The sequence below is a fragment of the Salmo salar genome, chromosome ssa10 (assembly GCF_905237065.1).
Source record: "Salmo salar chromosome ssa10, Ssal_v3.1, whole genome shotgun sequence".
Taxonomy (NCBI): Eukaryota; Metazoa; Chordata; class Actinopteri; order Salmoniformes; family Salmonidae; genus Salmo; species Salmo salar.
In genome coordinates this window covers 18,926,731-18,953,860 of record NC_059451.1, presented here as the reverse complement: position 1 = coordinate 18,953,860, position 27,130 = coordinate 18,926,731, and the positions used below count along the sequence as shown (strand labels likewise).

General features: G+C 43.5%; 1 long non-coding RNA gene across 1 annotated transcript; it reads left to right on the top strand.

Moving 5' to 3' along the window:
- Positions 1–651: 651 nt before the first annotated feature.
- On the top strand, positions 652–24,862 carry LOC106614000 (uncharacterized). The gene is made up of 5 exons (XR_001330593.2): positions 652–1,096; positions 23,308–23,415; positions 23,528–23,710; positions 23,817–24,237; positions 24,477–24,862. It is a non-coding gene; the product is annotated as an uncharacterized lncRNA (long non-coding RNA).
- Positions 24,863–27,130: the final 2,268 nt, after the last annotated feature.

The following is a 27,130-nucleotide window of genomic DNA, read 5'->3' as shown; positions in this document are numbered from 1 at the left end:
CATTTCGCTACACTCGCATTAACATCTGCCAGTCATGTGTATATGACCAATACAATTTGATTTGATTTGATTTTGAGCCTAGATGAGAAGGAGAGTTGAACTCTTAATCTCTCCCTTATTTATGTTGTATCATGAATGCAGGTCTATTCCGATCATTTATAGTACTCAAATGTGATAATACACTATTTATTGTATGACTACTGTTTTCAGAAGGCTATGTTTCTGTGTCACAACACACTTGTTAATTTCCTCAACAGGATGATAAAGTACTCATATCCAACCTAGTGATGAGTAATGACACACCAACACCTGTAGCAATTCTCCACAGTACTCAGTAAAGCAGGAGTCATCTTCAGCATGTGGAAGTATACCTTATAAGGACATGAGCTGACTGAGTCATGTATTATTGTCTGGTCTGAGGAGGAATCAGGATGCTTCTCACAGAGGATGTTACGCGCTGAGAATGATTTAATGTTTCAATGAGCACCTACTACTTGGAGTACTCGCTCTCTCTCTCTCTCTCTCGCTCGCTCTCTGTCTCTCTCCCCTTTCTCGTTTCATTTCTCACTGTCTCTTCCACCCCACCCCCACCCAGCCTCTCATGATTGTGTAGTTGTAGTGGGCAGTAAAATTGTTTGGACATACCTACAGTATCCTCCATTAGGCAATCATTGTGCTCTGACTTTTGGGTTATTTAGTGAAAAATCGTAACCAGCATGAGAGATAGGAGGAACGCCTTAAAGTGTATTTAACCTCTGTTAAGTAAGAGGTCAGGTCAGCTTTGAGTGGTGGGGACAGCACAATCTCACAGAGAATCGTTCAGTTGAGCCACACATACGCTGTGTATATCTGGCTTTGTGGGGATTGTGCTCTACTCTGCCTGGAACAGGAAAGAGACCAGAAGTGAACGTGTATTTGTGTGTGAGGGAGTGGCACAGTGGAGGAGCCAGGACTTGCCGCTGGAAAGGGAGGGAGAACCAGAGAGAGAGGGATGTAAAGGGGGAGGAGGGGCAGGTCAAGTCGCCCAGTTACACAGGCGGAGAGAGGAAAGCCCTCCCACAGGAAACCACAGCTCAACTCGGCATGGCCTTTTAAGGTAAAAAACTCCCTAAAAGCTGTTTGCCTGGGGAATAGGAGTAAGATATAGCTGGATTTAAAGCTACAGAGTCACAGGGAAAAAGAGAGCTTAGTGTATTGCTGAAGGACAAAACAGGGATTTAACTCTCACACTACTTCGAACATGTTAGTCTGAATGTTTGTTTAGTGTAGATAAGATACCCTTACGGACAAAAAACAGAAATGCCAGTTAAATTCTACAAGAAGAGATGATACCAATAGGTAAAACACTCAGAGCATTAGCTTACATTTTCTTATTGTCCTTGGTGAAGATACTATACCTAGTATAAGGCTGTTTGAGGTGGTTCACGTCACTGTCTCTTACACATGGCACATTTTCATAACATTTCACTATCGAGCATTTATGTGCAGAGCATACATGAACCTCAGGCATTTCTATATCTTTATTGCATAATATAAGCCAATGAGCCTTGGCACTGACGATATATTGTAAACATTCCTCACTGTGTCATCCTCTCCAGACGTTTACAGTACTGAATGACTCACAGTAAAGAATCCTGTTGTTTTTACAATAACTTACTGGCAGCCAGTTAGATGCAAGTTACTGTAAAAAAAAAGTACAGTAATGTACTGTTAAACTAAAGTTTATTACATTTTTTTACAAGTAATTGGTTGCCAGTAAGTTATCGTAAAAACAACAGGATTTATTTTTACAGCGCAGTTCTTGACCATAGGAAACGTGTCATAAATACAAAGGAAACCTAAACAAGACTGTGTCCATATCCCAGATAAACACTGTGAAAAAACCCTTGTATATATAGGACCCTTGTGTCTGTTTCGCCTCCATGACCTCTCATGGCCAGAGATTTGCCTGCAGGAGTCTTTCTCGTCAATAACATTTACCCTCCGTGCCCTCCCTATGACTAGGATTGTACTGTGTGAGCTGTGTTCATGGAGGTCACAATAACACAGATAACTCAAGTCTGACCCTTTCTTTATTGTTCTCTTCATCAGTGGAGCACGTCATCATGTAGGCACCCTACATGGCAGTAAAAGCTATGGGAAAGAGGACAGTCTTTCTCCACACAAAGACTGTATCAGTCTACACTTTACAGCTGAATCATTATATCCTCTCCAGCCGGCACCGTTATCTGCAGTTACATTTGCCTCCTCCTGCTGTTCATTGAGACAGAGAATAAATAAAGATCCAGGGCTTTGAATGATGGAAGAATATGATGCGAAGTGAAGTGTACTTACAATGCTTATCATTTAATTACATTCATTCATAAATAGCAGCCACAAGTTGCACAAGGGCTGGGCATTGAAAGGGAAGGAGAGCAAATATAAGACTTTGTTCATAGGAAAATGAGAGGAGTAGCATGGATGAGACATGAGTGAGACCGTGCCAACATAATGTTTGAATGGCTCTAATTCAACATTATGTGAATTGTTTGCCTCTGTCCTGGGATACCCACATTCAAAGACCCCACAGGAAAGTGAAACAGTGTCACGGATCCCCCCGGTACTGCTGCTCATTCCGTTCACCGGCTCCGGAGGTCTATGTCACCGGCCTTCTAGGTGTCACTGAACTGGATTCATTACCAGCAACCCTGGACTGTCTTGTCTCATTACGCACACTTGGTTCCCATTCCCCCTGATTAGTATGTGTGCCCTCTGTTCCCCATTGTCCTTGTCGGTTATTGTTACCATGTACATTGATCGTGTGAGTACATGCGCTATTATATCGGCTTTCGTGCTACGTGTTATTGTGCACTTGTTTTGCGGGTCTCGTCCGGTGTATTATTTCGAGGTTTACACCTCGCTCTTTTGTTTGGGTGGAGAAAGTAAAACCCCCTATTACGTCTTCCTACGCCTGTCTCCAATCATGATACAACGTGACAAACAGTACCTCTGCGTTTATATTGTTTGCATGACACCTTACAGTCGATGACCACACTGACTTGAACGTTATTGAAAACTCCACACACAAATGATAGACATATGAGGAAACACATGAATATGAAAATTATTGCGTGGGAACATCTTAACCACAGCTTCATGACCTGGTTACAGAGAAATGTGCAACACTCTTCACTGCTACATTTTCCATTGTTGAATGTTTCAATTCGACAGTTGATGACATGCATTGTGCTCATCCATACCAAAAAAGGACGAACATTTCCATATTTAGCTAGCTACAACGTTAGAGCTATTTGTGTTCTCCTCCTTCACATTTATTTCTGGCACACAGTGAGTTGTAGTGCTGAGGTTATCTGGGTATTACACTTAAGAGCACAGGAAGAATGCATGATGTAATCCGGCCTGCCATTCCACTGATAGGCCGGCAGCAGCCTGCGTAGCCATGCGAAGTGCCCCGCGAGCTGTTGAAAAGTGGGTAGACTGGGTACATGGACACAGGCCACCGTGTGAGTAATCAACATGCCCACTCAAGAATACAAAGAGCAGTTAGGAGAGGAAAGGCAGACAGAATGAATCACTGTCCTAAGACATGTAATTCAATCAAACATGCAATGTGGCAACATACATTGTAGGGAAATAATGTTGCATGAGTCAATGAAGTGAGAAGGCATGTTTTAGGTAAAGTAATCACAAATTTGATTTCTTTGCAAAGGTGGAATTACAATACACTGCAGCTTTCATTTAATTCAGCCCTGATATCATCATAGGTATTCTGGGAGACCAAAGCAGTAGAAATCAAACTCGCTGTCTGTTTTCTCATTCCATCACATTTTTCTTCGCCTCATTTCCACTCTCTCAGAAGCTAGTTCAGCACAACACAACTTTGATATTCAGATTAGTTTATCCACCCTGACTGTATTCTCTGTCCAGCCACAGCCATTATCTCCAGACCTGAATAAGATGTCAGTGTCCACTAGTCCTGGATGACTCTCCATTTAAAAGCACAACACAGGCCACTGTTTCACTCCCCATGGTCAGAAGTGAGACCTTACTGAAGACACACATAGACTAGATCAGTTTCTTTTCATGATTTGTTGGATACTTAAGGCAAACACAAAAGGAGGGTGGTTGGTCGGGGTGGATGGATGGATATCATGGACTTTAGCATTTTAGATAATTAGCAACTTTGCAAGATACGACTTTTTAGCTACTTTACAACTACTTAGCATGTTAGCTAACCATTCTCCTAACCCTAACCTTAACCCTAACCTTAACCTTTTAAGCTACCTCCTAATCCTAACCTTAACTCCTAGCCCTAACCCCTAGCCTAGCTATAATATATGTTAGTGTTAGCCATCTAGCCACCTAGCCACCTTAGTGACAACAAATTGGAATTCGTAACATATCATACGCATTGTAATTTGTAACCTATGTGACTCGTTTCAGGAAACTAGGCGTATGTCGCACGTCACTACTTCGCAGGAGAGCCATTTGAACATAAACTTTTTTTTAAATCAAAATGCGTTTTTTTGGGCAGAAATGCCTTCTGGAACATGTGAACTTTCATGTGCCTTAATAACAAACTTGTATGCCATCTGTAAATACAAATAAAATTGTTAAATTACAGGCCTAGTTGGTTTAGCCACAGAAAAAGAGAGCAACCTTCCTGCTAGCCATGATTGGCTGAGATAATAAGTGGGCTGGACATGCCGAGAGATGCGTTTGGATTGGTCTGCCATGTAGCACGTTTCTGTCTATTTCAGCTGGTCAGTATGTGTAGGTAATCCTGTGTAACGCAGCTTTAAAAAATATATATATTGCGCAGTAGAACTACATAAGTGTTGCTCTCCACTTTCGGGAGGACTGAGTTTTGAAATCAGGGGAATTAGAGTATGATAGTTAAGGAGATGGATAAAACAGCTGTTTCCGGATTACATCTTTGTAACGGCTGTCTTTGGAGAGAGTGGACCAAGGCGCAGCGTGGTTAGTGCTCATCATTAATTTATTAAAAGATCAAACACTTTAAACACAAAAAGCAAGAAACCGACAGCCAAACAGTTCTGTCAGGTGAAAAACACAAAACAGAAAATAATGACCCACAAACCCCAAAGGAAAAACAGGCTGCCGATGTATGACTCCCAATCAGCAACAACGAACTACAGCTGTTCCTGATTGAGAGCCACACACGGCCAACCAAAGAAACAAACCAACATAGAAAAATAAACATAGAACGCCCACCCATGTAACACCCTGGCCTAACCAAAATAGAGAACTAAAAACCCCTCTCTATGGCCAGGACGTTACAGTACCCCCCCCCCCAAAGGTGCGGACTCCGGCCGCAAAACCTGACACTAAAGGGGAGGGTCCGGGTGGGCCTTCCTATGGAGGCGGCTCTGGTGCGGGCCGTGGACCCCGCTCCACCCTCGGCTTAGCCCACTTAGGTGGCGCCCCTGGCTGCGCCGGAGGACTGGCGGGCGACCCTGGCTGCGCCCGGCTGGCGGGCATCCCTGGCGGCTCCGGACACGCGGGCGACCCTGGCGGCTCCGGACAGGCGGGCGACTCTGGCGGCTCCGGACAGGCGGGCGACTCTGGCGGCTCCGGACAGGCGGGCGATTCTGGCGGCTCCAGACAGGCGGGCGACTCTGGCAGCTCCGGACAGGCGGGCGGCTCTGGTGGCTCCGGACAGGTTGGCGGCTCTGGCGGCTCCGGACAGAAGGGCGGCTCTGGCGGCTCAGGACAGGCGGGCGGCTCTGGCGGCTCCGGACTGGCGGGCGGCTCTGGCGGCTCCGGACTGGCGGGCCGCTCTGGCGGCTCCGGACTGGCGGGCGGCTCTGGCTGCGCCCGGCTGGCGGGCGACCCTGGCTGCGCCCGGCTGGCGGGCGACCCTGGCTGCGCCCGGCTGGCGGGCGACCCTGGCTGCACCCGGCTGGCGGGCGTCCCTGGCTGCGCCCGGCTGGCGGGTGTCCCTGGCGGCTCCGGACAGGCGGGCGACTCTGGCAGCTCCGGACAGGTGGGCGACTCTGGCGGCTCCGGACAGGCGGGTGACTCTGGCGGCTCGGGACAGGCGGGCGGCTCTGGCGGCTCCGGACAGGTTGGCGGCTCTGGCGGCTCCGGACCAAAGGGCGGCTCTGGCGGCTCCGGACAGGCAGGCGGCTCTGGCGGCTCCGGACTGGCGGGCCGCTCTGGCGGCTCCGGACTGGCGGGCCGCTCTGGCGGCTCTGGCCCAGGATTCACCAGGCTGGGGAGACATGCAGGAGGCCTGGCTCTGGGCACAGGCACAGGACTCACCAGGCTGGGAAGACATGCAGGAGGCCTGGTTCTGGACGCAGGCACAGGATTCACCAGGCTGGGGAGACATGCAGGAGGCCTGGCTCTGGGCGCAGGCACAGCACTCACCAGGCTGGGAAGACATGCAGGCACTCTCTATGGCCAGGGCGTTACAATCTTCAAACTAAGTAAGGGCAACCATGGCATCCGTGACAGGGAGAAGTGTCCATTCCATGTATATGGGTAAGATAGTCTAGCTAGCTACATCTTCAGATATTACACATTTCTAATTTTGACAGAAAGTCGCTTTCATTTAAAGTTAGAGTGTACGGTTAGCTAGCTAGCTAACGTATGATATGTGTAGTAATATTATTCGTATCTCAGAGCCATTTGCTTTGCTAGTTATAGCCTAATGCAGGGTAATAATGCAGGGTAATAACGTCATGAGTTGGGATTATGGTTCACTGTTTAGCTAGCTAGCTACAGTGGGGGAAAAAAAGTATTTGATCCCCTGCTGATTTTGTACGTTTGCCCACTGACAAAGAAAGGATCAGTCTATAATTTTAATGTTAGGTTAATTTGAACAGTGAGAGACAGAATAACAACAAAAATATCCAGAAAAATGCATGTCAGAAATGTTATAAATTGATCTGCATTTTAATGAGGGAAATAAGTATTTGACCCCCTCTCAATCAGAAAGATTTCTGGCTCCCAGGTGTCTTTTATACAGGTAACGAGCTAAGATTAGGAGCACACTCTTAAAGGGAGTGCTCCTAACCGCAGCTTGTTACCTGTAAAAAAGACACGTGTCCACAGAAGCAATCAATCAATCAGATTCCAAACTCTCCACCATGGCCAAGACCAAAGAGCTCTCCAAGGATGTCAGGGACAAGATTGTAGACCTACACAAGGCTGAAATGGGCTACAAGACCATCGCCAAGCAGCTTGATGAGAAGGTGACAACATTTGGTGCGATTATTCAAAAATGGAAGAAACACAAAAGAACTGTCAATATCCCTCGGCCTGGGGCTCCATGCAAGATCTCACCTCGTGGATTTGCAATGATCATGAGATCGGTGAGGAATCAGCCCAGAACTACACGGGAGGATCTTGTCAATGATCTCAAGGCAGCTGGGACCATAGGCACCAAGAAAACAATTGGTAACACACTACGGTGTGAAGGTCTGAAATCCTGCAGCGCCCGCCAGGTCCCCCTGCTCAAGAATACATATACATGCCCGTCTGAAGTTTGCCAATGAACATCTGAATGACTCAGAGGACAACTGGTGAAAGTGTTGTGGTCAGATGAGACCAAAATGGAGCTCTTTGGCATCAACTCAACTCGCCGTGTTTGGAGGAGGAGGAATGCTGCCTATGACCCCAAGAACACCATCTCCACCGTCAAACATGGTGGTGGAAACATTATGCTTTGGGGGTGTTTTTCTGCTAAGGGGACAGGACAACTTCACCGCATCAAAGGGACGATGGACGGGTCCATGTACAGTCAAATCTTGGGTGAGAACCTCCTTCCCTCAGCCAGGGCATTGAAAATGGGTCGTGGATGGGTATTCCAGCATGACAATGACCCAAAACACACGGCCAAGGCAACAAAGGAGTGGCTCAAGAAGAAGCATATTAAGGTCCTGGAGTGGCCTAGCCAGTCTCCAGACCTTAATCCCATAGAAAATCTGTGGAGGGAGCTGAAGGTTCGAGTTGCCAAACGTCAGCCTCGAAACCTTAATGACTTGGAGTAGATCTGCAAAGAGCAGTGGGACAAAATCCCTCCTGAGATGTGTGCAAACCTGGTGGCCAACTACAAGAAACGTCTAACCTCTGTGATTGCCAACAAGGGTTTTGCCACCAAGTACTAAGTCATGTTTTGCAGAGGCGTGAAATACTTATTTCCCTCATTAAAATGCAAATCATTTTATAACATTTTTGACATGTGTTATTCTGTCTCTCACTGTTCAAATAAACCTACCATTAAAATTATAGACTGATAATTTCTTTGTAAGTGGGCAAACGTACAAAATCAGCAGGGGATCAAATACTTTTTTCCCCCACTGTACATGTCTTAACAAAAGACTCCACTATGCAAGTAGGCCGAGTAAAATAATGTCACTGCGACAGCTATTGATAGAGGTAGCTGGTAAATTCAATCTGGCTATCTACTCCAATTTCAGAGCACTCTTGTCTGAGTGTGCCAGAGCACAGAATAACTGACGAATTTACAAATGCTCAACACCCATTGAATATGGCCGTTGTCAGTAAACATTGGCAAAAAAACGTAAATTGTTGCCAGTAGCACAGTCGCAGTCACCATAAAAACAGCCTAAGCAGCTCTGCTAGGGCAAGTTAAATGGTCAATGAGCTGTTCTCTCATTTGTGTCAAGCTAACTGGCCAATGTTGGCCAGTTAGCTTGGGTGCTTCACTGCTGTTGTTTGGACAGAACGCTTGGATCAACCCTTAAAGAGATGGGTGGGCCTAAAGCTTAAGAGGGTGTGAACGATGCTGAATGTGTGTAGACAAACAAGAGCTCTCCAGTACGTACCAAAACATTCAAAGGCCATTTTATCAAAGGTGAGGATACAAGTTTATCAATTTTCAAAGCAGAATTACTTTCCCATTGTTCCTCAACTGTAGTGTATGATATACCATTTTCTAACTCTGAGTCTACTTTTATCCTATGTAAAAAACACAATTTCAAATTTTGTTACATCAGACCGAATCGAGCCGTCACATATCATACGAAATGGATGATGGACATCCCAAAATGAATACATAATATACAAAACGTAACATACCATACTAAATGGAGTGTCTCGGATTTATGTACAGAATAATACTAAATGCTCTGAGACCAGGTTGTAACCATGACTGTAACAGATTGGAGGATTGTGTGTGTGTGGACATGTGTGTGTGGACGTGTTTAACTATTCTTGTGGGGACCAGAAAAATTTGACCAACTGGGGACATTTTGTTGGTCCACATGTCACGCCCTGACCTGAGAGAGCCGTTTTTCTCTGTTTAGTTAGGTCAGGGTGTGATATGGGGTGAGCATTCTATGTATTTATATTTCTATGTTTTGGCCAGGTATGGTTTCCAATCAGAGGCAGCTGTCTATCGTTGTCTCTGATTGGGAACCATACTTAGGCAGCCTTTTCCCACCTGTGTTTTGTGGGTAGTTGTTTTCTATTTTGTTATATGTGACCTGACAGAACTGTTGGCTTTCGTTTTGTTTCTTTGTTCTAGTGTTCTCAGCATTAAAAATTATGAACACTTACCACGCTGCGCTTTGGTCCCCTTCCTCTAACGACAGCCGTAACACCCCACAAGGTCAAATTTTATTTCTAGGGGGTTTAGGGTTAAAGTTAGAATTAGCGTTAGGTTTAGGAGCTAGGGTTAGTTTTAGGGTTAGGGTTAGGAGCTAGGGTTAGATTTAGGGTTAAGGTTAGGTTTTTGGGTTAAGGTTAGGGTTAGTGTAAGAGTACGGGTTCGGGTTAGGTTTATGGTTAGGGGTTAGGGAAAATAAGATTTTGAATCGGACTTAATTGTGTGTCCCCACAAGGTTAGCTGTACAAGACTGTGTATGTGTGTGTGTGTGTGTGTGTGTGTGTGTGTGTGTGTGTGTGTGTGTGTGTGTGTGTGTGTGTGTGTGTGTGTGTGTGTGTGTGTGTGTGTGTGTGTGTGTGTGTGTGTGTGTGTGTGTGTCTTAGGGGATAGCCCAGACCGTGATTCCTACGCTATTAGGGAAAAAAGGTGCTATCTAGAACCTAAAAGGGTTCTGCGGCACTAAATAAGTGTCACTTGTCCTCAGCATTCTACATGCACACAAACAAACAACAGTAGCTAGCTCCAAATTAGACGTTTCCTTTAGGTACAGATCAAAGATCAGCTTACGCTCCCCATCTCCAAACCTTTAGTTTCTAGAAGGAAATTCTTCCGAGTCAACCATAATAACCGCCATACCACCCACCTCCAGGGCTCATACTGTACCATTCCCCTGGGCAGAGAGAAGGGGGCCCTGCCCTTCCTGTAACACACCCTGGCTGGCATGGCTCCCCTGACCACTGCCCACTACTAATTGTTCCAGGAAAAAGGCATGTGGTTTGTTCCACATATTGGGGTCTCCTCCTTTTTCTATTAATCCCTCCTTCTTTCACACAGCACAAATTAAAGTGATTCAATGTGAAGAGTTACAAGTGTTACCAGTTTGGAGTTTTATACTAAGAGTTTTGAAAATTCACCATATACTTGTGAAAATAGTACCAAAGCGATAAAAAAGCTAATTATTGCAGAACTTCGGTAAAGAAAACACCCATCTTTCCATTTATTTATGTCTTTCAAACTAAACTACATTACAGTGTAGTACTAGGTTCTTTGACAAAGTCCCACCACCATAGGCATGTGAGACAGCAACAAAAAAAAAATCAGTGAAAGGCTATATTGAAAAGCAACTGGGTCCGAAGTAGGAAAGGTTCATTTTCGTGCAAAAACTTTTTCTGTTGCAAAGCTTTTTGCTACGGTTTGCTAAGTATGCATGCACTGAATACACCCCTGATCTTGGGGATAGTTCCACCACCTACAAAATCTAGAAGTGTGTGCAATAGTACTGCTCATTAGAGCAGAGACTGAAAGGTGTATTTATTTTAACACGATCAGTTGGCCACTTCTCTCATAGTTGAAAACTCTAATTACCTGAGACTCTGGGTATGACAGGCTTCCTTCACAGGCTCTGGGCATAAGCGACATAAGTGATCACTTAGGCCCCCCCCCCACAAAAAAAAGCTTAAATAATAATATATATACACTGAGTGTACAAAACATTAGGAACAGTTTTCCCGTATGTATCAAGAATAGTCCCAAAGGATGTGCAGGCAACTTGACACAACTGTGGGACACCTTGCAGTCCATGCCCAGACGAATTGAGGCTGTTCTGAGAGCAAAAGGGGGTGCAACTCAATGTTAGGAAGGTGTTCCTAATGTTTTGTACACTCAGAGTATATCTCCTACAGGCTGGAGATAAAATCTATGACAATGTACTGAGAAGTAAACTTTTTACATCATGCAGGTTTCTTCGATCAAATAGCCTAACCTAAATGGCGCCCAATCCAATATAAAATGCGCTGACATGTTAACAAACAGCAAATCCTAAAAACTGGACAAGTCAGCGTAAAATGGACAATACGGAATGGATAATCAGGCTACTCACAACTGCTGTCCAGGAGTTTCATCCCGTGGGCTAAAATTGTCATGATCAGTGGTTTCAATTTTCCATTAGAAAATGTTTTACGAGCTAATCATAGCGTAAAAGAAAATGCTTCTTCTGCATTTCCCACTGTGTAAACACATTGCAAATCGGCTCAGGATAACTCCTCCTGATAAAGTTGGGTAGCTGATATTCAGAGCTTAAATTGATTAGTCACAGGAATCAGGACTAATAAAGCCAATGCAACGGCCTGTTTTACAAGTGGTGGGCCTACCACATGGATGGGCATTCATAAAATTCCATTGCTGGCCGACATGGTAGGCTACACCCCAGTAAGTACGAACTGACGCCGGACGTCTTTTTTCGGTCCTATTTGGACTGGACGTCTTTTTTGTTGTTGTGTTTTACAAAATCTAATTTCAAGCAACACTGTAGGCCAGGGATGGGCAACTCCAGTCCTCTGGGGCCTGGTTGGTGTCACACTTTTGCCCAAGTCCCAGCTAACACATCTGACTCCAATAATCAACTATTCATGATCTTCAGTTCAGAATGCAATTTGTTTCATCAACTGTGTTGACTAGGGATGGGGAAAAAGTGTGACACCACTCCGGTTCCGAGGTCTGGAGTTACCCATCTCTGCTGTAGGCTATAACTCCGTTAGCACGGAGCAACGCTAATGCCTTTTAGATGTCTTTTTTTGGTCCTGTCAGGACTGGACTTTATTTTTTTTGTGCAGTCCGGACCGTACTTGATTTCTACGTCCATGGACGTTGGTTTTTGGTCCAGTCCAAATCATAGATGTCTATGGTTGGTTCAGATTTTGTCCCGTCTGGACCAGTCTTGATTTGGCCCGAACATAGATGTCTATAAATTGCATATTTTCAACTTTCATTCAGAACCAAAATGATCCTGATTTCCATGTCCAGAAAATACCTATTCTCACCTTTCATTTAGAACCTAAATTGAACCTAACTTCAACGTCTGGAAAAATCTATATTTTAGATGTCTTTTCAACGTAATTTTGCTTACTGGGACTACTCTTGTAGGGGAAGCAATTTTTTTCCTCGCCTTGGGCGGCAGAACAGCCAGGACCGGCCCTGTATCTGAGGGGATAGCCCAGACCTTGATTCCTACAGTTCCCTAAGGTAAATCCGATTTCCTGGCCAATGGTCGCAACTGTCTGTCTGCATCACTGAGATTCTGTAAAGATTATGGCCCCATCTAACCCCCTAAGGTCGATGCCTGCGCCCTCTCTGAAATATAATTAGCATAATAAAAAAATCCCCATAAAAATCTGTACATTTAAAGTAGAGATATCTGCATTGGATGCGTCTCAGTCTACCACATCCGCGATGTTGCACTTCTGTATCTGCGGTTAAGGTGACAGAGCTAGAGTGGTGTTTGTCAGACCAGGAGACATTCCGAAATTCGGTCTATTCACAAAATCGTCTGTAGCGTCCAAACAGTTTGGCCAACAGACTATTATGGAAAGATAAGACTCTCACTAACATGATGGTGTTCTCCGTTTTGTACTTTGGACGCCCACAGGCCTCACAAGACCCGTCTGAAGGTCCCCGGTACCAGAGGGAAAAATCAAAGGAAGAATATATGGAAACTGTTTAATGCCAAAAATAAGCAGTTAAATACATGTAAAAAACAACAACAAATGTTTCCTGATCTTTCTTATATCTCTCAGATATAGGAGAGACATTTCAGAACAAACTTAAAAATATATTTTTGGGGGACTATCTGTTCCATGTAGTGAATCTGTTATTCAATGTGTTTGTATGGGCTAATAGCAGTAAGGCCAAAACAAATTTTTCAGCAAATATTTTTTTATAATATATTTTTTTTATACTTCAAGTGGTCTTACAATTCTAAATAGAATAGCTAAATGATTATTGGTATGAATTTCTTAAAACAATTCCATATAGGTGAGACAGGGCTTGGACTCTGAGGGGGCGACTGTTGTAACAGCAGTAAATAGGTGTCACTTGTCCTCAGCATTCCACACCCACACAAACAAACATTGTACAATAGCTAGCTCCAAATCAGACCTTTCCCTTAGGTACAGATCAAGGATCAGCTTACCCTCCCCATCCCCAAACCTTTAGTTTCTAGCAGGAAATTCATCCTTCTCCACCATAATAACCACCACACTTTGTAGCCATACCCCCCACCTCCAGGGCTCATACTGTACCATTCCCCTGGGCAGAGAGAAGGGGGCCCTGCCCTTCCTGTAACACACCCTGGCCTGCATGGCTCTCCTGCTCACTACCCACTGCTAACTGTTCCAGGGAAAAGGCATGTGGTTGGTTCCACATATTGGGGTCTCCTCCTTTTTCTCTGCGTCCCTCCAATCACACAGCACAAATGAAAGTGATTCACTGTGTGGAGTTGTGTGTGTTAGTACTTCCCTTCTACTGCAGTGGTTCCCAACCAGGGGTACTAGGACCTCTGGGGGTAATTGGTCTATCCACAGGGGGTACTTGAGAAGACTCATGAGCCCATAGGTCTACTGGTAAAATGCACATGAGGGGGTATTTCAGGGCTACTCCAGGCAGAGAAAAATGTATTTGGTGGTATAGTAACCAAAAAAGGTTGGAAACCACTGCTCTACTGGGGACATCTGCGGAGTGTATTACTATGTCTAATGCCTCTGCTCTTAAAGTGGAGTTCATGTCTATGTCATGATATATAATAATGTGTTACCCTCTAGTGGTCAATATTCAGAGGAACCGTCTCTCCAACTCCAAATGCTTCATATCTGCACCAATTAGGGTCCCATTCTCAATGTGTTTCCAGTTTCTATCCTCTCATTTTAGTGCGATTTTCACAAGTATGTTGTACATTTTCACAACTTTTAGTACAAAACTCAAAACAGATCATTAAAAATGCAGTTGTTTCAAAACTCTGAGCACATTTTTTTATTGACTAAGTATAACATACAAAATCACACAGTCACTTTTTCACATACCTTAGTCAGTGTTTCACATTGCAATACATGTTCATATGAAGTAATTGCCTTTCACAATGCAATGCTCACATTTAATTTCATATGATTCTCTTCTCTTTTGTTAAAATACATTTAATTATTACTTAATTTGATTGCTCTTAATTTATGATTCATTCACACTGCCTAAAGGCGGCGCAGCCTTCCCTGGAACGTCTGCCTCCAGGGTTAAGTACAGCCTCGGATCTCTCTGCCATTCCCGCAGAGTATCATGACCTGCTGGAAGTTTTCAGCAAGGCTCGTGCTGCCTCCCTTCCTCCACATTGTCCTTACGATTGTGCTATTGACCTCCTCCCGGGCACCATACCGCCTCAAGGCCGGCTATATTCCCTGTCTGGCCCTGAGACCAAGGCCATGGAGGAGTACATTGAGAACTTGAGAGGATCTGCAGAGAAGAATGGGACAAACTTCCCAAATACAGGGGTGCCAAGCTTGTAGCGTCATACCCACGAAGACTTGATGCTGTAATCACTGCCAAAGGTGCAGTTTTGTATTTTTAATACATTTGCAAAAAAAATCTAAAAAACAGTTTTTGCTTTGTCATAATGGAGTATTGTGTGTAGATTAATGAGGGGAAAAAACTATTTTATCCATTTTAGAATAAGGCTGTAATGTAACAAAATGTGTAAAAAGTCAAGGGGTCTGAATACTTTCCGAATGCACTGTAATACCACCATACAACAACATAGCAATGTACATGTGTAGAGTGTGTGTGCTAGTGCTTGTGTGCGTATGCATGTGTCTGTACCTTTGTGTGTGTCTCTTCATAGTCCCCGCTGTTCCATAAGCTGTATTTTTACCTGTTTTTTGTTGATAGTGTTGTTAAGAAGGCAGAGCAGCACTTTATTATGGACAGACTTCTTCCCATCTTAGATACTGTTGTATCAATATGTCTTGACCATGACAGTTTACAATCCAGGGTTACTCCAAGCAGTTTAGTCACCTCAAGTTGCTCAATTTCCACATTATTCATTACAAGATTTAGTTGAGGTTTGGTGTTTAGTGAATGATTTGTCCCAAATGCAATGCTTTTCGTTTTGGAAAGATTTAGGACTAACTTATTCCTTGCCACCCATGTACTGTATGTTTATTGGTTGAGTACACATATTAGCATATGTTACAGCAGGTGCAGTGAAATGTTTGTGTTTCTAGCTCCTACAGTGCAGTAATTCAATATACACACAATACTAATACGCAAATAATCAAGACAGTCCCAAACAATAAAGAAATGCATAAACATGTATCCAAAATTAAGTTGCTGGGATCTTTTTGATTGTACAATACTATAAAATACAATACACGATTACAATACAGGTGGAAGATGTATGATTGCTATCCCTATAAGTGTACTACCCATGGATGAGGCATGCAATGATTTCACTCCAGACCTATGTCAGGCTTGGATTCGCCATGCCAAAAGGTTTCCCCCCATTTTTTATGAGAACCTATGACCAAATGCTCAAGACAGGCTTGATGCAAACTAGTGATAACTTAACATTGTTTGTTTAATTTCTTTCATTTGATTACACTGTGAAATATGTCTTCAGTGATCACACCTTTGATAACACATGGGATAGAAATGATGGAAATGTGATGTTCAGTCAATTTTAATGGGTAGTGCAAGTGTATTGCCAAATGTGAAAACAGTGTAATGTACTGTAATTCACAGTACTGTAGCATACTACATTCAAAGGGCAATTTTGAAACATTTATCTTACATTTCTTGCTATTGGATTAATGGGTTTTTAAAATAACTAAATTAATAAGATATCATTATGTTGTGTTTTGATGATTAAACTAATGTACTCATAATACAGTATTTCACAGTAAACTTATATTTTCAATCAATGGTTGTGTGATTAAAGATGTCTACAAACAAAATGAATGCACAATTAAAAGTTTTGAATGTAACACTGACTGCGTAACAAGTGCTACTAGTTTGGAGTTTTGTACTAAGAGTTTTGAAAATTCATCACATGTGAAAATACTAAAGCAATAATACAATTTTTTTAACAAAATGAGTGGCTAATTATGGCAGAACTTATGGAAAGAAAACACTCATCTTTCCATTTATTGATGGCTTTCAAAATAAACTACATTACAATGTGGTACTAGGTTCTCTGACAAAGTTCCACCACATTAATGTGAGACAGCAAAAAAAATATTTTCAGTGAAAGGCTATATTGAAAGCAACTGGTTCCGGAATAAGAAATGTTAATTTTCATTGCAAAATTTTTTGCTACGGTTTGCTCTGTATACATGCATTGAATGCAACCCTTATCTTTGGGATAATTGCACCACCTACAAAATCCATCAGAGGGTGCAATAGTACTGCTCATAAAAGCAGAGACTGAATGGTGGCCCAGGGCATAAGTGATATAAGAGGTCGCTTAGGTCCCCCGGCCGCTAGGGGACCCCTGACCCCCCCACCCCACAAAAAAACAAACATACAAATATATATACAGTACCAGTCAAAAGTTTGGACACACCTACTCATTCAAGGGTTTTTCTTTATTTTTACCATTTTCTACATTGTAGAATAGTAGTGAAGACATCAGAACTATGAAATAACACACATGGAATCATGTAGTAACCAAAAAAGTGTTACATTGTAGACCTTAACTATGAAATAACACATGGAATCATGTGTTAAACAAATCAACATATAGTTTAGATTCTTCAAGTAGCCACCCTTTGCCTTGATGACAGCGTCGCACACTCTTGGCATTCTCTTAACCAGCTTCACCTGGAATGCTTTTCCAACAGGAGTTCCCACATATGCTGGGCACTTGTTGGCAGCGTTTCCTTCACTCTGCGGTCCAACTCATTGCAAACCATCTCAATTGGGTTGAGGTTTGGTGATTGTGGAGGCCAGATCATCTGATGCAGCACTCCATCACTCTCCTTCTTGGTCAAATAGCCCTTACACAGCCTGGAGGTGTGTTGGGTCATTGTCCTGTTGAAAAACAAATGATAGTCCCACTAAGCGCAAACTAGATGGGATGGTGTATCGCTGCAGAATGCTGTGGTAGCCATGCTGGTTAAGAGTGCCTTGAATTCTAAATAAATCACAGCCAATTTCACCAGCAAAGCACCCCCACACCATCACACCTCCTCCTCCATGCTTCACGGTGGGAACCACACATGCAGAGATCATCCTTCGTGTCTCACGAAGACACAGCAGTTGGAACCAAAAATCTCACATTTGGACTCATTAGACCAAAGAACAGATTTCCACCAGTCTAATGTCCATTGCACGTGCTTCTTGGCTCAAGTAAGTGTCTTATTATTATTGGTGTCCTTCAGTAGTGGTTTCTTTGCAGCAATTCGACCATGAAGGCCTGATTTACATAGTCTCCTCTGAACAGTTCATGCTGAGATGTGTCTGTTACTTGAACTCTTTGAAGCATTTATTTGGCCTGCAATTTCTGAGGCTGGTAACTCTAATGAACTTATCCTCTGCAGCAGAGGTAACTCTGGGTCTCCCTTTCCTGTGGCGGTCCTCATGAGAGCCAGATTCATCATAGCGCTTCATGATTTTTACGACTGCACTTGAAGAAACTTTGAACCAAAGCGTCCGTTGCTATGCTGGTTGCTTGGCTATATTTTACCTTGTAGCGTTCGCGGGAGACGCGGGCATTTCTAGTTCTATTTCACCCCATAAGGGCTTGCTCAGTCCTTTCAAATTGATTACCTCTCCAGGACTCCAAGGACTGTTTTTTTGACGGTGACAAGCTGCTGACTACCTACTGCTTCAGAAGAGCGAAAAGACTGGAAAGAGAACTCTATTTTTATTTCTATTGTTAAATAGGAATAAATAATTTAAGCTGTTTTTAGATTGACAGCTACTTCAATGGCATCCCTCGAGGGAGATTTTTCTTTCCAACCAGGCAAAGTACTATGAATGCACCACTGATCTCGACAAGAGGTGCAACGTTCGTAGAGGGCAGAGAAATTCACAATTCAGGGTAACATTAAATCAAATCAAACTTTATTTGTCACATGCGCCAAATACAACAAGTGTAGACCTTACCATGAAATGCTTACTTACAAGCCCTTAACCAACAGTGCAGTTCAAGAAGAGTTAAGAAAATATTTACCAAATAAACTAAAGTAAAGAAAATAAAATAATAATAATAAAAAGTAACACAATAACATAACAATAACGAGAATATATACAGGGGGTATCATTACCGATACCGAGTCAGTGTGGGGGGGTACAGGTTAGATGAGGTCATTTGAACATGTAGGTAGGGGTGAAGTGACTATGTATAGATAAAAAACAGCGAGTGCCAGCAGTGTACAAAACAAATGGAATGGGGGAGGGATGTCAATGTAAATAGTCCAGTGGCCATTTGATTAATAGTTCAGCAGTCTTATGGCTTGGGGGTAGAGACTTTTGGTCCTAGACTTGGCGCTCCGGTACCGCTTGCCGAGTGGTAGCAGAGAAAACAGGCTATGACTTGAGTGACTGGAGTCTCTGACAATTTTATGGGCTTTCGTCTGACACCGCCTATTATATAGATCCTGGATGGCAGGAAGCTTGGACCCAGTGATGTACGCACTACCCTCTGTAGCGCCTTATGGTCAGATGCCGAGCAGTTGCCATACCAGGCGGTGATGCAACCAGTCAGGATGCTCTCGTTGGTGCAGCTGTAGAATGTTTTGAGGATCTGGGGACCCATACCAAATCTTTTCAGTCTCCTGAGTGGGAAAAGGTTTTGTCATGCCCTCTTCATGACTGTCTTGGTGTGTTTGGACCATGATAGTTCGTTGGTGATGTGGTCACCGAGGAACTTGAAACTCTCGACCCGCTCCACTACAGCCCTGTTGATGTTAATGGGGGCATGTTTGGCCCGCCTTTTCCTGTAGTCCACGATCAGCTCCTTTGTCTTGTTCACGTTGAGGGAGAGATTGTTGTCCTGGCACCACACTGCCAGTTCTCTGACCACCTCCCTATAGGCTGTCTCATCGTTGTCGGTGATCAGGCCTACCACTGTTGTGTCGTCAGCAAACTTAATGATGGTGTTGGAGTCGTGCTTGGCCATGCAGTCGTGGGTGAACAGAGAGTACAGGAGGGGACTAAGTATACACCCCTGATGGGCCCCAGTGTTGAGGATCAGCATGGCAGACGTGTTGTTGCCTACCCTTACCACCTGGGGGAGGCCTGTCAGGAAGTCCAGGATCCAGTTGCAATGGGAGGTGTTTAGTCCCAGGGTCCTTAGCTTAGTGATGAGCTTCGTGGGCACTATGGTGTTGAACGCTGAGCTGTAATCAATGAACAGCATTCTTGTTCCTTTTGTCCAGATGGGAAAGGGCAGTATGGAGTGCAATAGAGATTGCATCATCTTTGGATCTGTTGGGGCGGTATACCAATTGGAGTGGGTCTAGGGTATCCGGGAGGATAACGTTGATGTGAGCCATGACCAGCCTTTCAAAGCACTTCATGGCTACCGACATGAGTGCTACGGGGCGGTAATCATTTAGGCAGGTTACCTTCGCTTCCTTGGGTACAGGGACTATGGTGGTCTGCTTGAAACATGTAGGTATTACAGACTCAGTCAGGGAGAGTTTGAAAATGTCAGTGAAGACACTTGCCAGTTGGTCCGCGCATGCTTTGAGTACACGTCCTGGTAATCTATTCGGCCCCGCAGCTTTGTGAATGTTGACCTGTTTAAGGTCTTGCTCACACTTGCTACCGAGAGCGTTATCACAAAGTTATCCAGAACAGCTGGTGCTCTCATGCATTCTTCAGTGTTGCTTGCATCAAAACGAGCATCAAAGGCATTTAGCTTGTCTGGTAGGCTCGCGTCACTGGGCAGCTTGCGTCTGGGTTTCCCTTTGTAGTCCGTTATAGTTTTCAGGCTCTGCCACATCTGACGAGTTTCAGAGCCAGTGTATTAGGATTCAATCTTAATCCTGTATTGACCCTTTGCTTGTTTGCTGGTTCGTCTGAGGGCATAGCAGAATTTCTTATATCGTCCAGACCACATCCGTATTGAGCGAGTCACTGGTACTTCCTGCTTTAGTTTTTGCTTGTAAGCAGGAATCAGGAGGATAGAATTTTGGTCAGATTTGCCAAATGGAGGGCGGGGGAGAGCTTTGTATGCATCTCTTTGTGTGGAGTAAAGGTGGTCTAGAATTTTTTCCCCTCTGGTTGCACATGTGACATGCTGGTAAACATTTGGTAAAACTGATTTAAGTTTGCCTGCATTAAAGTTCCCGGACACTAGGAGCACCGCTTCTGGACGAGAATTTTCTTGTTTGCTTATGGCCTTATATTGGTTGAGTGCGGTCTTAGTGCCAGCATCGTTCTGTGGTGGTAAATAGACGGCTACGAATAATATGAGAACTCTCTTGGTAGATAGTGTGGTCTACAGCTTATAAGGTACTCTACCTCAGGCGAGCAATACCTTGAGACTTCTTTAATATTAGACATCGCGCACCAGCTGTTATTGACAAAAAGGCACACACTCACACCCCTAGTCTTACCAGACGTAGCTTCTCTGTTCTGCTGGTGCATTGAAAATCCCACCAGCTCTATATTTTCTGTGTCGTCGTTCAGCCACTACTCGGTGAAACATAAGATATTACAGTTCTTAATGTCCTGTTGGTAGGATAATCGTACGTCATCAATTTTATTTTCCAATGATTGCATGTCAGCAAGTAGGATGGATGGCAGTGGGAGTTTACTCGCTCGCCTACAGATTCTCAGAAGGCAGCCCGATCTGCGTTCTCTTTTCCTCCATCTTTTCTTCATGCAAATAACGGGGATTTGGGCCTGTTCCCAGGAAAGCAGTATATCGTTCTCGTCGGACTCGTTAAAGGAAAAAGATTCTTCCAGTTCATGGTAAGTAATCGCAGTTCTGATGTCCAGAAGTTATTTTCGGTCATAAGAGACGGTAGCAGCAACATTATGTGCAAAATAAGTAAAAAAATAAGTTACAAACAACGCAATAATATTTTTTAAATAGCGCAATTGGTTAGGAGCATGTAAGACGTCAGCCATCCTTTTCAGTGCCATCTTTACGATCAGCAGTTAACTTCTTTCACATAACTGGAAGGATTTAGCTTTGTACAACCCTTTTTCAACAACCATTTTCAATCTAGCTAGTTGGTCATCTACACGTTGCGAGCTTAACATTTAGATATGCAGTGGATTCGGACTTGGTCATGGATCTGACATGGGCTTTAGGAGTAGGGAAGCGTATTCAGACCCCTTGACTTTTTCCACATTTTGTTACATTACAGCCTTATTCTAAAATGTATTAAATTATGATTTTTCCTCATCAATCAATCCTCAGGTAAAAAAATGAAATATCAAATTTACAAAAGTATTAAGGACCCTTTACTATGAGACTCGAAATTGAGCTCAGATGCATCCTGTTTCCATTGATTATCCTTGAGAAGCTTCTACAACTTGATTGGAGTCCACCTGTGGTAAATTCAATTGATTGGATATGATTTGGAAAGGCACACACTTGTCTATATAAGGTCCCACAGTTGACAGTGCATGTCAGAACAAAAATCAAGCCATGAGGTCTAAGGACTTGTCCTAGGGCGCTGAGACAAGATCATGTCGAGGCAGAGATCTGGGGAAGAGTACCAAAAAATCTGCAGCATTCAAGGTCCTCAAGAACACAGTGGCCTCCATAATTCTTAAATAGAAGATGTTTGGAACCACCAAGACTCTCCTAGAGCTGGCCGCCCGGCCAAACTGAGCAATCGAGGGAGAAGGGCCTTGGTCACGGAGGTAGCCAAGAACCCGATGGTCACTCTGACAGAGCTCCAGCGTTCATATGTGGAGATGGGAGAACCTTCTAGAAGGACAACCATCTCTGCAGCACTCCACCAATCAGGCCTTTATGGTAGAGTGGCCAGACGGAAGCCACTCCTCAGTAAAAGGCACATGACTGCCTGCTTGAAGTTGTCAAAAGTAACCTAAAGGACTCTCAGATCATGAGAAATAAGATTCTCTGGTCTGATGTAACCAGAATTGAACCAACATTTTTGGACAGACTAACAAGCGTCACATCTGGAGGAAACCAGGCACCTCATCACCTGGCCAATACCATCCATACGGTGAAGCATGGTGGTGGCAGCATCATGCTGTGGGGATGTTTTTCAGCAGCAGGCACTGGGAGTCTAGTCAGGATCAAGGAAAATAATAATGGAGCAATGTACCAAGAGATCCTTGATGAAAACCTGCTTTATAGTGCTCAGACCTCACCTTCCAACAAGATAATGACCCTAAGTACACAGCCAAGACAACGCAGGAGTGACTTTGGGACAAGTCTTTGAATGACCTTGAGCGGCCCAGCCAGAGCCCGGACTTGAACCCAATCGAACATCTCTGGAGAGACCTTAAAATAGCTGTGCAGCAACGCTCCCCATCCAACCTGACAGAACTTGAGAGGATCTGCAGAGAAGAATGGTACAAACTCCCCAAATACAGGTGTGGCAACCTCGTAGCGTCATACCCAAGAAGACTCAAGGCTGTAATTGCTTCCAAATGTGCTTCAACAAAGTACTGAGTAAAGGGTCTGAATACTTATGTAAATGTAATGTTAGTTTGTTTAATACATTTGCAAACATTTCTAAAAACTGTTTTTGCTTTGTCATTATGGGATATTGTGTGTAGATTAATGAGCGAAACAAATATTTAATCAATTTTAGAATGAAATGTGGAAAAAGTCAAGGGGTCAGAATACTTTCCCAAATACACTTATACAATTATTGCATATACTATAATATTTAAAATGTGTGATTGACTTAGTGTTGTTGTTTGTCTATTGCTATTTTTGTATAACGTGCTTTCAGATCACTGAAACTCCACCTGATGTGGTGGAAGTTGTCGAACCAGATCAGAACGCCTTCGAGGACCACTTTCAGGCACGGGCTGAGAAGGATGTGGAGGTTTTTGACCAGGTAAATATGATTGTCCGCTGTTATTTTATTTTCTGGCCCTCCAAGGCATATGTAAGAAATGTATTTGTAATAACAAGAAATATAATTGCATGTTTTCCTATTATCAATCAAGGTGAGACTAAATATCAACAAGGCGCAGGAGAAACAGGACAGCTACTGGAGGAGAATCAATAAGGGGACCAAGTTCTACGACATCTGGGTGGATTACTTGATTTGAAAGAAGGACGAAAGGAAGGCGAGACCTGGGAAACCTCGCTGCTCTTTTCGCTCTTAGCTGGGGTCACCATACATTAAGGTGAATATAACAATCTCATATAATAACTATTTGCATTTGCACACAAAATAACCTGAATCTAGTTTACTTTTCCCTAATACTGATATGTTTCTCTTTGTCTTCCCAGGGTACCTTGGTGGAAGCCAACAATCTTCTCTAGTTGGAGCAGTTGGACGGTCGACCACTGAAAGCCCCGACGCCCTACACTCTGGAGAAGCACATGAGACATAGTATGTTAAGCTTTGCTTGACATTTGAGAAAGCAAAACATGGAAGTTATGCTGAGCTTATAAAAATGTACCTCTTCAATTTACCTCTCCAAATGACTTAAAGACCATCGACTGTCCGAGCCACCCAGGAGGTATCCCATCCACCAGAGCCAGTGAATTTGGATCAGTCTGATTCTATGTGCTCTAAGCCGAAGGGGACGAGCTTAAAGTAGGCTATACCTTCAAGAACTGTTGAAATGCATCTCCCATGTATAACACTGCACTTATCCATAAAATGTTCTCACCGGTCGCTTGTGTTGGACTGCAGGAACAGGGGCAGGTAAGTCTAGTCACTGAACTAGAAGACACTAGTGAGGTTCTCATCACAAGCAATAGACAACCATCAACACTAAGTCAATCACACATTTTAAATACTTTAGTATATGCAATAATTGTATAAACTGGACAAGGACTTTGTCCTGTATTTTTACATACCTGATCTACCTGTAACCTGTGTGTTTGCTTATTTACGTCTCGGTCTCCTCCCCTCTTCCCTTTAACTCTGCTCCTGTTCTCCAGAACCTAGGGGATCTGTCTAGCACCCAGATGTGGATCCACCTGATGTCCTCCATCCACCCTCCAACTTTTCATTACATCATCTACAGCTACTGTTACTGTCATGTTGGCATTATCTGCTAAGAAAGTTTTCATGCTCTACTGGGCACATAATATGTGAGATACACAAATTAAAAACATTAGCACTGCAAACACTCAGAACAAAGAGAGCAGCAGTGCCTGGACTTTGCAGTGTCCCTCTTCGAGTCCCCCTTCTGAGACTGGCTGCCTGTTGTGAACAAGTCACAGGCAGAACCACGCACCCACCTCCTCTCTATTCCACACACCAGAATTCAGTATTTCAGTCTATAATTGCCATGTGTGTACAAAAATCTGTGAAAATAAATTAATGACACACCTGTACCAAAAAAAGATCAAGGTTTATATATTTAAATCTGAAATATTTCCAGGTTAGTTTTCACAGCTGTTTCACAAGTTGTTTATTGTAAGGTATCCCTTGATGGTATTTGTTAGTTGTTGTATCCTAGGACTTACAATAGATACTTATACTGTGTATTCAACCACAAGGGTGTACTAATAAACTATGAGAGATGGGGAAAAAATGAATCATAATAGAGGACTACTAAAGTATGATTATTTCAGTGTTTAAAAGGGAAGGGCAGCTTCAGTTAAAAACATGACAACCAGACAAGCCAGTGTATAAAAGGGAAGGGCAGCTTCAGGTAAAAACATGACAACCAGACAAGCCAGTGTATGAATCAAATGTATTTGCATATGAATGGAAATTAGCTGACTTCGTGATCTGTAAGGTAATTAACATTGTGTCAAGCAGATTTTCTTTGCTATTTCCGAAATGTAGCAACGTTTAAGACATGGATTTCATGTTGTTGAAATGTTAACAAGGTACCCAAAAGTAGTTTGAAGTAATGTTTTCATCTTATTAGCTAAGCAAAACTAGTTTAAACAGAGACATTGTCGCTGAAATTCGCCTTGTTTGCATAGCTGGGATGAAAAGAATGTAATTTAGGCTGTAATGATCTCCAAAATTCGAAGCATTAAGTCATCACATCGTTGATATAGCAACAGACGCTAATAATTTATCGAATCCCATTGTGATGCTGGGGCACATTTTGTCAAAGGGACACTATTTGGGATGATAGGGCCCCCAACAAAATGTTGCTTAGGGCCGCAAAAGGCCGACCATGGCAGGAACCATAAAACTAAGTCACTTTGAATAAGTCTGCTAAATTACTTAATGTAAATGTAGGCTGGACATCAGAAACTTTAGTTTATCTCTTAATTTCCGTGAGTGAACTTTCCCATTTGTCTGGTTTTACCGTGGTTAAGGGTCAGAAACTAAACTTAAAACACTCACAAAAACAGCTCCCAAACTAAACTGTGCAATAAGATGTTTTTTCCTTAGAAGTCAGTACATCCGTCAAAACCTTTAATAGATGTGGATTTTTCTTTTACTAAGTCATTAACTAATTTCCTCCAGGACCATCTGAGCCCTGACGGCTCCCTATGTGTAAAACAACATTTGTACCCGTCATCTGTGTATTTGCATCTTTCCTTCACCCTTTCCATGTCTGAACCTGTTCAGCCATGACCATCTCCTTGGCCCCTCTCTAGCCTCCTCATGTGTACAGTACGACTGGAGCTCTCGTCTGCTTCCTTTACCTCCTCCCCTGTGCAACTATCCTCACAAAAGGCTCTCCAGATGTAGGGCAACTGAAGTCTAAAGTCAACACAACCACACCAATACAGCCTAAGGGGAGACAGTGGAAGCAAACGTAGGCCTGGCGACAGACAACCGCCCTCAGTCAGAGGCCTTGGTCTGTACACACAATGCAGCCCTGTCATCCACCTACAGAGCAACATCCCTTCACTCATCCACATTAAATGGCTTTGGAAATGGCTCCGCTTGTTGTTTCTGTTGATGAGTGGTTTGGACCTGAACTCACACGCTAGACCAACAAGACCTGCACATGAAGGCACTCTGAGGACACTGGTTACACTCTCCAAGACCCCACTCTTCTGACCTGCTACAGCTAGCCCCATATTTTCAAAAGAACCAGCATGTCAGTTACAACACATTGTGTCTCTCTGTTTCCGGTCACAACTTGCAGACTTGTTTACGTGCTGCTGTGCGTGCTGCTGTGCGTTTTGTTGCCAATCTTACTTTGCTACCTGACTACTTCACGGTTTTTACTTTTTCATTACCGTATATTTTTAGTTTTTCCCTCACTCAACTTTTTTCATTCAACGTTTTCACCCCGGAGGTTTTATCTGGACATGGTTCGTCAGGACTTCAAACAGCCGAAGCTAAGTAACATTAACACGATGCCTTCTAATTGCAGTCGTTGTACTTATAATATACAGGAGAACGATCGCCTTACGGCGAGGATAGCTGTGCTGCAAGCCCAGCTTCAGACGCAATCGTTAGACAAGGGCAATTTCAGTGTAGGAAAGGATGAAACAGCGTCTGTGCCACCAGTAAGTACAGATAGTAATGTTAGTATAAACCCCATCGCACGGTCCCCGCAGCCGGACAACTTTCTCATGGCTTCTGGAGGGAAACGCTGTAGGAATGCTCAACCGGTGTCGCTTATTCAGCCGACAGAAACTTTCAACCGGTTCTCCCCATTAAGCGAGTC